Source organism: Apteryx mantelli, chromosome 5 (genome assembly GCF_036417845.1).
Source record: "Apteryx mantelli isolate bAptMan1 chromosome 5, bAptMan1.hap1, whole genome shotgun sequence".
In the NCBI taxonomy this organism is placed as follows: Eukaryota; Metazoa; Chordata; class Aves; order Apterygiformes; family Apterygidae; genus Apteryx; species Apteryx mantelli.
Window position 1 is genome coordinate 19563359 of NC_089982.1, and position 11106 is coordinate 19574464.

An 11106-nucleotide genomic window follows, 5' to 3' on the forward strand; every position below is an offset into this window, starting at 1 on the left:
GCACTACAGCCCTCAGAACATCTTTACTGTCCACCATCTGCTTCTGTTTTCACAGGTGGTCTAGCATCTGAAACAAGACAATAATTCACAATGATCAGTTCTCATCCGCCTTGCTGACAGCAACTGTAAGGAAAGGGAAGAGGACCAACCACATTACCCCTATCCTCCATGCTCCATGCAAAAAAAAAATGCAGATAAAGAAGAAATAAATGATTACATTACTCTCCCAAATCATATTATTTATAATTTTATACAAAGGCAAATATAACAGAATAAATGTATATGCTATCTGTACAATGCATGATTTCATTTGCAGTATATTACAGAAAATATGCCCCAAGAGCATACTGTTAGGACATATGGGTTACACTGATTTTTTGGTGCTTATCATCAAATGCCAAACATAAGCATGCACAATAACATTTGCCTCTTTTATTCTTCATCTAATGAAAAGCATTTCCTATAGGTTTTTAAAATATAAGAATCTCTTAAGAAACACAAGAGGCTTCTCCTACTGCAGGAGTTGCTTTTAAATTTCATTTTTTTCTAAAAGGCCTGGCTTCTAACAACAAAAGAGCAACAGAAATAAGACCAGAAGTGTTAGCTATACTGATTAAAGAATGGTAAGTTGTCTGGGGTTTAACAAAGACATTTATATTTTCTAGATTAACTTTTAGTCTCTGGAGAAAGGACAGATTTTCCAAAGAAAGATGGGAAAAGGTTAGCAGATTGCAGATCATATATACTGTGTAGCATCTTTTCTTCCAATCTATGGCATGACTTGCGTCAAGATATGCCCTTGTGCCAACGAAATTCAAGCAGCATTAGTGGCTGTCCTTGCCACTTTTCAGCTTCTCTGGTGTTCCTCTCATTTGACGCTGTTACTTTTTCATTTCACAGACAGTGAGCAGAAATATACAAAGTTTTATAATTTTGGTCATCTTCCAAGGAATACACCCAGCACTTCCAGTGTGTAGGGCAGCTTATCTGTCTTTCTACAAAGATAATGAAATGAAAGGGAGATAACATAGTTGGTTTTGCCTGCCTGGATGAAGAGAAAGAAGCAAGAGTGACTGCAGCACAGCTCTTTGTTTTATATATGTTTCTTCTTGTCAGCTCAGCTTCTGACATTTAAATGGAAGTATTCTTTTTACCATGCCTCCATTTACAGAAAAGGTGGTTTATGACAATTTTCTACATGTAACACTGAATCCATGTTGGCAAATATTATGTATTACAATAAATGAAATTCAAATAAGATTAGTGCAGTTATCACACAAGTCTTCATAATAAAATGATAATACTATGCAAGACTTTCTTCAAAGCACAAGTCTTTACCATTTCAGCTAAAGAAGAATCCCCGGCAGCCTGTGACAGTCGCACAATTCTAATACTACTCATAGTTATCCTCTTGTTCAATAGAATTTCAATCTGAAATCTCAGTAATGCCTTTATAGGCATAATAAAATAGATTTAGTTATTCATACAAAGAAGGCAACCTTTTTTGTTTGTTTAACATAAAAAGCGATCTCCTAAATCTGTCTCAGGGTTCTTAATAAGGACCCAAGCAATTAAGTTTGTATTCCAACTGATATTTCCCATAGTGCAGGAAGATCCTGTATTTTTGTTTAGATTTATTTGCACTTTCTTCCCACCTAACCTTAGTCAATTTACAATGTCAAACTTTTTATCCCTCAAATATCATCTGAGTTTTCTAAGAATTTATAGAAGGTTAGAGTCTCCTAGTTAACAGGACATACCTGGCTGGACACAAAAGCAGGAAAAAAAAAAGTCAGTGAAAATGGCATTGCAGATCTGCCTTAAGAACATTTATGCATGCCTTCTGTCATGTGGCTTCCATTCAGTCCTTAAAATGTAACTCTGCAAGGAAAAAAAAAAGTTGTGTTAAAAAGTTCTGCCATTGCTAAACTAGATCTCATTTGCACCTACTAACAAAAGGTTTTATTAGCATAACACTGGAAAGCCAATGGAACCAAGAGCAGCAAATGAGCAGACTGTCCTGACAATTTTTTTTAATGACAGACAGACAGAACTGCCTGACTGTCAAACGAACTCTGGGGCTCATCCAGCTCAGTCTGGTGTCTACATAGTTTTAGTTACTGACTTCAGGAAGATTGTTACTGGGTTCTGAGTTTGTAACACTGGCAGTTATTCCAATTTCAAAAACACTATTAGGTTAGCTGGTTGTGACCTACTTTTAGTAAACCCATGTTGCACTTAATTCCATACTCCATTTATCTTCAAATTATTCTTTCCTTTGAAATTTGTTCCAAAGCTCTGCATAATACTGAGATGAAGCTCATAATCATCTCAAGCTCTCTTTTTGCCTTTCCTAAAACATACATCCTTCCTGGAATATTCTTGGGAACTACCCGACTAGGCAGACATTAAAAATACTTGCTACTATATCTGCAGTTTTATATGTGGCTTTTTTTCAGAACTCTGGGAGGAATATCATCTAATTCTCCTTTTCTCTCAGTTCATTAAGATCTGAGATCACTTTTCTTTCACTATGGGAGTTTCTATATCCTCTTTTCTATTGTTGTTCTTGCTTTTGCCCTTTTGCTGCTCTTTAATGGATGTTCTTTAATGCAAACTAAGAAACGCATTCTTCCGATTTGGGAAATTTGCTATATTATCCTTCCTTTGCACAGATATCCAGATGTGGGAAACTGAGGACATTGGCAGAATATAAGAACAGCCATATGGGGTCACATCAACAGCCCATTGGGCCCAGTATGCTTCCTCCAGAAGCGGTCAAACGCATCACTAGGGAACAATACAAGAACACGGCAAGTGTGCAGGGACGCTCTCCCAGAGTACACTTTCAGCTTCTAATATTTTTTAATTTCAGAGACTTCAAAGGCAGTATCTTTGTTGCATGTTCAATTACGGTCTATAGCAAGTGATCAAAACTCACTGATCCTGTTGACTAATGCAAGTGAACTGCTCTATCACCATGCCAAGAGAACCTTTATCCAGTATTACTTGGATGGAACAGACCTCACAGGCATAAATGTAATATACCTTCTTCCTTACAAAGAGAGTAAAGTTACTCTCAGGCACATAACAGCCAGCCTAAATGACATCCTAATTAAGTCTCTATCACTGCAATCAAAAATTTTCAAGGAAGCCAAAGAAAAACAGAAGCACAACCACTGAAAGTAACACTGTGGATAAGAATATTCTGGACCTCCATTCTACATTTAATAATCTATTTGGCTTAGAACTAGCTAAAAACAAAGCGAAATTTGAAGATGATATTAATCCAGGATATATTCTGAACTCCATTAAGGACAGAAAAATCATTTACATAAGACCTAGTAAGACTGTAAATGATGAAATAAGATTGGGGGTGGGAAATGGAAGCTAACATTACAGCTGGAGGAAAAAATATTTGAAAACACCAATAGTCAACTGGAAGAAGAATGTATTGTCAAAAAGAGTTAATGTTATCATGCATGCATGCATGCATGGGGCCTAGAAGCCCCAGTCAGGAACACAGTCCTACTGAGTTAAGCATCATGCAAAAAAACTAGCTACAGCCCAGTCCTCAAAGACTTCTGTGCCAGCAAATCAGGAAAGTATGACTTAAAGTTACATCATGTCATGGACCAAAGAGGCGTCCCTCTGCTATTAATTATGTATGAAGTCACAGCTGTTAACAATGCACTCTTGTTCTGTGCCCTTCACAAATAAACTACAAGAAAAATATCATAAAAAGGGAAAGAAATTCAAACAAGAAAATTAAGAATAATTTGGAGATAATTTACATTGAAAATTTGAGAATGCTAAGTGTTAAAAGTAGGGTCCGGTTAAAAAAATTTGAAAAGTTCTTTTCAAATATTGACAGTGGAAACTTGGGAATTTGAACCGCAATTCAAATATAAGAAGAAAGGCAGAAAGAAAACTGTTGTTGTTATTAACATGAATAAAATGTCATCCTCAAGGGCAAACCTGTATAGTATTAACGTGTCACAAAGCAATTAGGTTGTTTTTCCTTGCATAACAAGATCAACTACTTAATACCCAAGAATGGGAAATTATAAATACTTCACCAAATAGGTAGCATTTCCCTTTGGAACTCAGACACTCACTGGAAGAAAAAAAATCCTCAAAACATTACAGAATCTGCCTCAATTCCACATTGCACGGGCCTGAGATAAGGTTATGCTAAAAGAAAATTCCATTTTTTAACCCATAGCACAGATTCTTAGGAGTAAATTTATGTATATTAACGCAGATAGCAAGAAATTTAATTGTTAGTTGTCTATTATGCAAATGCCATAATATCATTTGCCACTTAAGCAGCTTTGACTCATTTTGCAAAGAGGTATTTTGATTTGGGAGTTTTGCTCAGCATAGGTTTGGAAACTGATTTAAGGAGAGATGTTCCTTGTAAGTTTTACTGCTGTGGTAATTTCCCCCCTTTTTAAGCCAGGCCCTATTTATTCAGTCAAAATGTGCAACTACTTGATAACTAGCAGAATCTGACTTAAACTTGTATCACCAGCACTGACTTCTCAAGTGCCTATTACAAATAGGCACTGGAGAGTAATTAAACTGACAAGATCCCAGTGAGTGGAAAACTTGCTTATCTTTCACTTGTCAACATGTATTTAACATAGCTTTCCTCTCTGCCAGGAGCCCCTAAAGATCTGCAAAATTGGAACCTCTTGTTTCAGCTGATGATTTGGCAAATTGTTTTTGTGCTATAGCTGAGCACAATTTTTCTGGCTGAAGACTATTTTAAAATATTTTTCAAATGCAAGCCATTAACATTAAATGTTTTTAAACATACAGCTTTGGTGCATTGTTGGCTAGTTGAATGCCTTAATGAGAGTCCATTCCAACAAAAAGACTGCTATTAACTCCAATAGGTTTAGATTGGGATTGAAGGAATACTGAAAAAAAAAGATTTTCCAGATATCCAATGATTTAAAACACTTCAATTAAACCCATCCACTGCTATAATCTTTCTCTAATGCTATGAATGATCCAACAGAAGCTGTCACACTCTTACATGCAAATTATTAACAGGAAATCTATCAGTAGGAGCTACATTGAAGTCCGCATCGAAGACTGAGGGGAGAGGTTTTAAAATAAATGTTGTGTTTAATCAGAAAAGATGTCACATGCCCCATTCTGCGGTCTCCACTCAGAGAAAATTCCAAGAGATCTCGATGGAAGTTTTCCCTGAGAAAGGAGTTCCGGATTGGGTTTGTTACAGGTCTTCTGATCCATATGAAGTTAAAAACTATTAGGGTCTATCTGCCTTATCTCAAACACTGACAGTACTAGGGCATTTTGGGGCTGCAGACAGTCAACTTTCTGAACAGCTTTGTAACAACAGGTTCATTTTTTGATTCTTGAACAATATCTACTTTTAATGTCCTTTATTAATACTGTAAATTAGTGATTATTAGGACAAGGGATTGACAAACAAGATATCTAGGATCTATTCTGACCTTGAATTGTTTGCTGTGCCATCAGTAAATCACATCTTTTCCTCTACTTACCTCTCATCTACTTGAACTGTTAAGGATTTCTACTACCCTTAAATACGTTTGCATAGCTGGGTAGTCTTCTTCTGGTCATCTGCATTGTACTGCTACACAGTGTCACTGCTGAAGACACCTCTGAATTTGCATAGTGTTGTTTATGATTTGTTTCTTCTTAAACAGGAGTCGAATGCAGCCCCCGTAGCCCCATATTCTAAGTCATGGATTAGGCATTCTAGTTCTGGGGTATTCTAATTCCATGACTTACTAGAGAGGTCTGCACAGACCTCTTTCCATTTAAGTATGGTGATGACAGGTTAACATGTTAAGCAATTGAAAATGGAGTCAAAAGGTTTGGGGCTTTTTTTTGTTGTTTTTGGTTTGGTTGATTTTTTTTTTTAACTAATGCATCTGAACTCCATGGAAGGTTTCAGGCATTAAAAGGTAGAGCATGTTGGTTCCAAACTTGCTGTTTTCCATTCCACAAATAGCAAACAATCCTTGTTATCAATTCATATCAAACACATAAAACACTGAATAAGGTCAGTTGTTGTAAGTACACAGGACATTCACAGACATTGCACAGAAAAGAATGAACCATTCAAGTCCTTGATGCAAACTATTCACCAGGGTTTAAGGTTCACCATCAAAAAATGGGTTACAAATTTACCAGTATTCATTGTACTAGTTGCATAAAATCTTGCATAATTATTACTTAGACGATAACTTCATGGACTAACTATATCTGACTCATTAAATTCTATCCTTTAATTCACCTAGAAATCCCCCACATTACTTGCAAAGTAACAGCCTACTCGCTGCAACTGATGTCCATGCCCTGTTGCTAGTGGAAAAAATAATTCTAGAAATCTTTCTGTTGACTTGAATGGGCTATTGGATAAATAGGTCTTCCTGCCAAAGTAAAAAAGCAAATAGTTCAGTCCCTGTCTTCCCGAGACTCTCAAGTGAGTGATCATGCCAAACATCTTGCTTGTTGACATCACTTTGTACCTCACCTCTCAGGAAATTATTTACTTTTTTACTTCTCTTTTGCCCTTGGTTTTCTCATCTTTAAGCTATACTGAAAAGTTTATCAGTGTAACTTCTACATTTAAACCCTCCTCCACCTGCACCATGTTTTCAGTCTCTGCAACTTCCTCTTGGTAAAATGGTGGCTGGAAGGGTTTGTAATGGTATTCCCAACATGTTCTCACTTATTCCTTACTTAATGCCAGAATAACCGATGGCCGATGTGCTATAATGTCAATATTCATATATAATATGAATTTAACTTTGCCTTGTTTTAAAACTGCCAAAGGCTGAACAGGTGGTTTTGATGCATTATTCACAGTTTCCACTTTGGTTCACCCAGCCCAACCAAAATCCAAGCACAAAGGTACCCAGCATGGTATATCAGAACACTCAAGATAAGTAACTAATAGCCAAACAAAGTGAGAATAAGATTGCTTTGCAAATTCACTGAATAAAAATCCAAGTTTTAAGATGGTCTCAAGTTTAGTCCTGCCTTTTTTGGGCCGTAGCTAGCAAATTATCTACCATAAGCCTGACAAGGTAACTGCCAAACAAGGTAACTGTCACCGAGTCAAGTTTAGTCCCCACTTGACTATGTTTAGCCAAACAATCAGCTGAAGAATTAGGCCATTAAAGACTGTTTATTAAAAGAAAATGTGTTAATCAACAGATGTATGCTAAGACAATCCCTCAGGAAGAAATGAGATCATGTTTAGACTTCATGCTTTGCAACATTTTTGTTTGAAAATGAACAAACAGGTTTATCTTTTCTGGAAAAGTCTCACTCTTTTCTAGAAAAACAACAAAAATTTGGAATATCACATTCCCTGAAGAGATTATGTTTCTAGTTTACTTGGTCATCTTTAGAAACTGGAATCTTGATAATATGAATGGCGTCAAGAGAGAAAATTTTTCTCTGACATTAATGAAGCCTTTAGTGTTGGAACTCCCAACCTCAGTGCACAGGGATGCAAGTCTATGCTTCTCATAAGAAATACAAAGAATTCCGAAAAGAAAAGGTATATACAACAGTATGTAGCACTACTGCAATAGATTTAGACTGATTAATCTACTGACTTTTTTATTACATTCTTATCCCATGGCTGAAGTGAGTGTTACTCAGCCAAACCGCTCCTGCTTCAAGAGCAAAATTCAATCTGCAACTGGGGCCTGAGTTCTCCAGCTGAAAAAGAACTACACTCACCATGGTCAAAACAAAATAAGGGAACCAAAAAGAACTGATGTTGGCCAATATTGTCTTTCACCTAAAAAGTGAGAAAATTGGTAGGAAGAGTTGCTCGTAAGGCAAATCGGTTAACTGTGTTAAAACCTCAAAGAAGTCATTTAGAGAAAAATGTAAACTTTAATATATGGAATACTGAAATCTTATTAAGTTTATGCATTTACTGAAATACAAAGACTCAGATCTACCTCTATGATACAGAAATCTGTATCTATTTTAAGACTCTTTTTCTGTAGTGTCCAATGTATCCAGATGCATTATTTATCTGTCATTGGAGAACTTTAGTTGAAGTAGTCAATCTGTACTTTAGTAGACTGAACAAAGTTGTTTGATTTCCTTTGGAATTTATGAATTCACCTACATCAGTATGCGTATAATGCATCTACTGATCCACTGATTAATTTATTGTTAGAGAATAATAATTATTATACAGAATAGAATTACTACTTAGGTTCAACAAGAATGGACAATATATACTACACAGGACCAAATCCATTACTTTGAAGCCAATTTTGTCCCAATGAATTTAAGGAATTATAGAGATTTTACTCTCAATCCAGCTTGCTTAGTACCTACAAAAAAGAGCGTGTGGTTTATTTATTTGAGTAATGAAAAAGAAGCATTTCTGAGCCTCTGAAATAAATATTATTCAAATGAGTAAGATAAGTTCACATTTTAAAAATCAAGTTAATAAAGATCATGGTATTTTCTTAATTTTTTCTACATGAATGCTTTCTGGGTTCCACCCAACATCAGGGTCTGGCAAAGATATTGAAATAAAGCCAGAAAGGACACTTTCATGCTCTTTCCAGCTCTCATCAAACTTCTGGCATGCAAATCATTCAGCTGTCTGTGGGATGAGGAGAGGAAAATGGCAGCAAAAAGTGCATATGCATGACAGCAGTTACTCAGAATCAACCCACTAAGGAGACCAACTAATACATTTAAAGCAACAGAAATAATAAGTAGAAAAGAGAACCCCAGAGTTATTGTCCTAGGATATAATCTTTCTGTTTTTATCTATTATCTTGTTCTACAACAAGATTTGGGGCAAGACCTCAGCCTCTGACTGTTTTGTTCAACAGGCATGTCTATATTTGACATTTTGAAGACACATTAGCAAATCTCCTTGGATATCTTCATAAGGCTGATTCTATGCTACACCGAGTGCTTTAGCTACCATTGAGTTCACTGGAAATCAAAAATACTTGTGCTTCTTTGGATCAGATGATATTAATAAATGCAACAAGAGGAGCTCGGAGTTTGGTTGAGAACAGGTAGCAGTCTGGCACAGCTGTAATAGAACTACTCATTAGTGGTTTCTGACTGCTCCAAGTAAAGGTGGTAGATAATTTATTTAGGATGGACACATCTGGAAGCAATAGGAGATTCATCAAAAAGGCCAAGAGAAAAACAAAATAAAACACTGAGCATACAGTTGTTTAACACAGTTGGACTCTGGTACAAAATACACTTGTTGTTTCCTCTCCTATAGAAAGGATAGATGAGTTCTGTTCTTTTCCTCCCTGAATACAATAAGTTTACAGTGGGAGGTAGATAGTGAATCATCCACTTATTTTTGAGTTATGGGTGCAGAAACATAGCTGTCCAACAATCAAAGTAAACTCTCCTCAAATTCAGTCTCCTCCTCTGACCACAAATTGAGATGACAATGTCATGACATTTTTCTCTCTCCACATGAACTGTACAGGGCCTTCTTGCAGTCCTCCTATACAGAAAGATCTCATATCAAGAGTTTGGACTTGTGCCTATCCTCTCTGTAACACCTGAAATGATTTATTTTTGTATTTCCTTGCTCCCCTAAGAAATTAGGTGGATGCCTTGGATGCATCATGAGCAAGACTGTTTGTGCTTGGGAGTAATGAGGCCAGATCAATGGAAGAAGGCCAGAGGGTCTGCAAGATGTAGCAGGCCAAAGCGCTGGTGCAGGAAGCTCGCAGACTACAGCTCAAATAGGGTCAGAGATTCACTGAATTAACAATAAGCCTAAGAGCAAGGACCAGTCCGCAAAAATACAGCAGGCAGGAGAATGGTGAAAAAAATTCTTTACACCTGCTGTGTCTCTGAATCACTTTTAATCTTCAATACTCAAATGGCTAATTATTCTAGTTCTTATTGTACTAAAACCTGGCCTTGAGCTTAAAAGTATTTGAGTCTTTTATGGAAACCATAGGAGGTTAATATGTTAATATGGAGTAATCTTTGCCCTCAGATCCCTTTTCCTTCTAATATGGCTCATAAATATAACTTTCTTCCTCAAAATGAGGAAGAGTACAATGAGAACAGAATTGAGAGACACTTCAACTTTTCCTGAACTTCACCTTTTATCTCCTTTTCCTTTTTACCATTTGAAGATCTAGAGTAACTAAGAGATGGTAACTCCCATGGAAAAGATGTTCTTCTACAGCTGAGGAAGGTTATACAGCACAAAGATAAATATTTTTCTTTGTCTTAGAAGACAGGAGAAAAGGCCTTCAGTCACACATCCAGCTTTGTTTGAATAAACAGAAGCAAGTACTTTTATTTCAAAGCACATCACCTGAAAAATATCTATATTTTCTTCCATGGGTCAGTTTTAACGTCTCAACAAGCAACCAATTTTTAAAGTAACCAGACTTTAAAAAAAGCAAAGCAAAACAAAACAAAAAAAACAAACAACTTTTTGTTCTTCTGTCTCCTCCTCTGAGTTTCATAGAATGGCTGAGGTTGGAAGGGATCACTGGAGATCATCTGATCCAACCACCTGCTCAAAGCAGGTTGCTCAGGACCTTATCCAGTTGTGTTTTGAATACCTCAAAGGATGAGGTATTCCACATCCTTTCTGAGCAACTTTTTCTAATATTTGACTACCCTCACTGTAAATTTTCTTTTTGAACAACTAGTAGAATTTTCCTTGTTGCAACTTGTGTCTGTTGCCTCTCATCTACTGCTATTTACCTCCAAGAAGAGTCTATCTCCATCTTCTCTAAACACTCCTATTAGGTAGTCGTAAGCAGCAGTAAGGTCTCCCTTTAGCCTTCTCTCCTTAAAGACTGAGCAATGCCTATTCATTCAGCCTCTCCTTGTAGTTTATGTGCTCCAGTTCTCCAGCCATCTTGGTGCCCTCTCCTGGACTTGTTTCAGCATGTTAATGCAAAAGCACATCTTTGACTCAGGTTCAGCTTGGTGTCCACCAGGATTCCCAAGACCTTTTCAGCATACTTCTCACTTCAGCACTTAAGCCTGAATGAAAAAAAAGGAATTAACAACATTCATAATTTTAAGTAGGAATGCCAGTGAGAGATCCTA

The 11106-nt window shown here is 36.6% G+C and overlaps 1 long non-coding RNA gene across 1 annotated transcript; it reads right to left on the reverse strand.

The window, feature by feature from the left end:
- Nucleotides 1-899: 899 nt before the first annotated feature.
- Nucleotides 900-10810, reverse strand: LOC136992180 (uncharacterized). Its single transcript, XR_010884248.1, has 3 exons — nucleotides 10756-10810; nucleotides 1761-1881; nucleotides 900-995 (listed from the first exon to the last, which is right to left on the reverse strand). It is a non-coding gene; the product is annotated as an uncharacterized lncRNA (long non-coding RNA).
- Nucleotides 10811-11106: the final 296 nt, after the last annotated feature.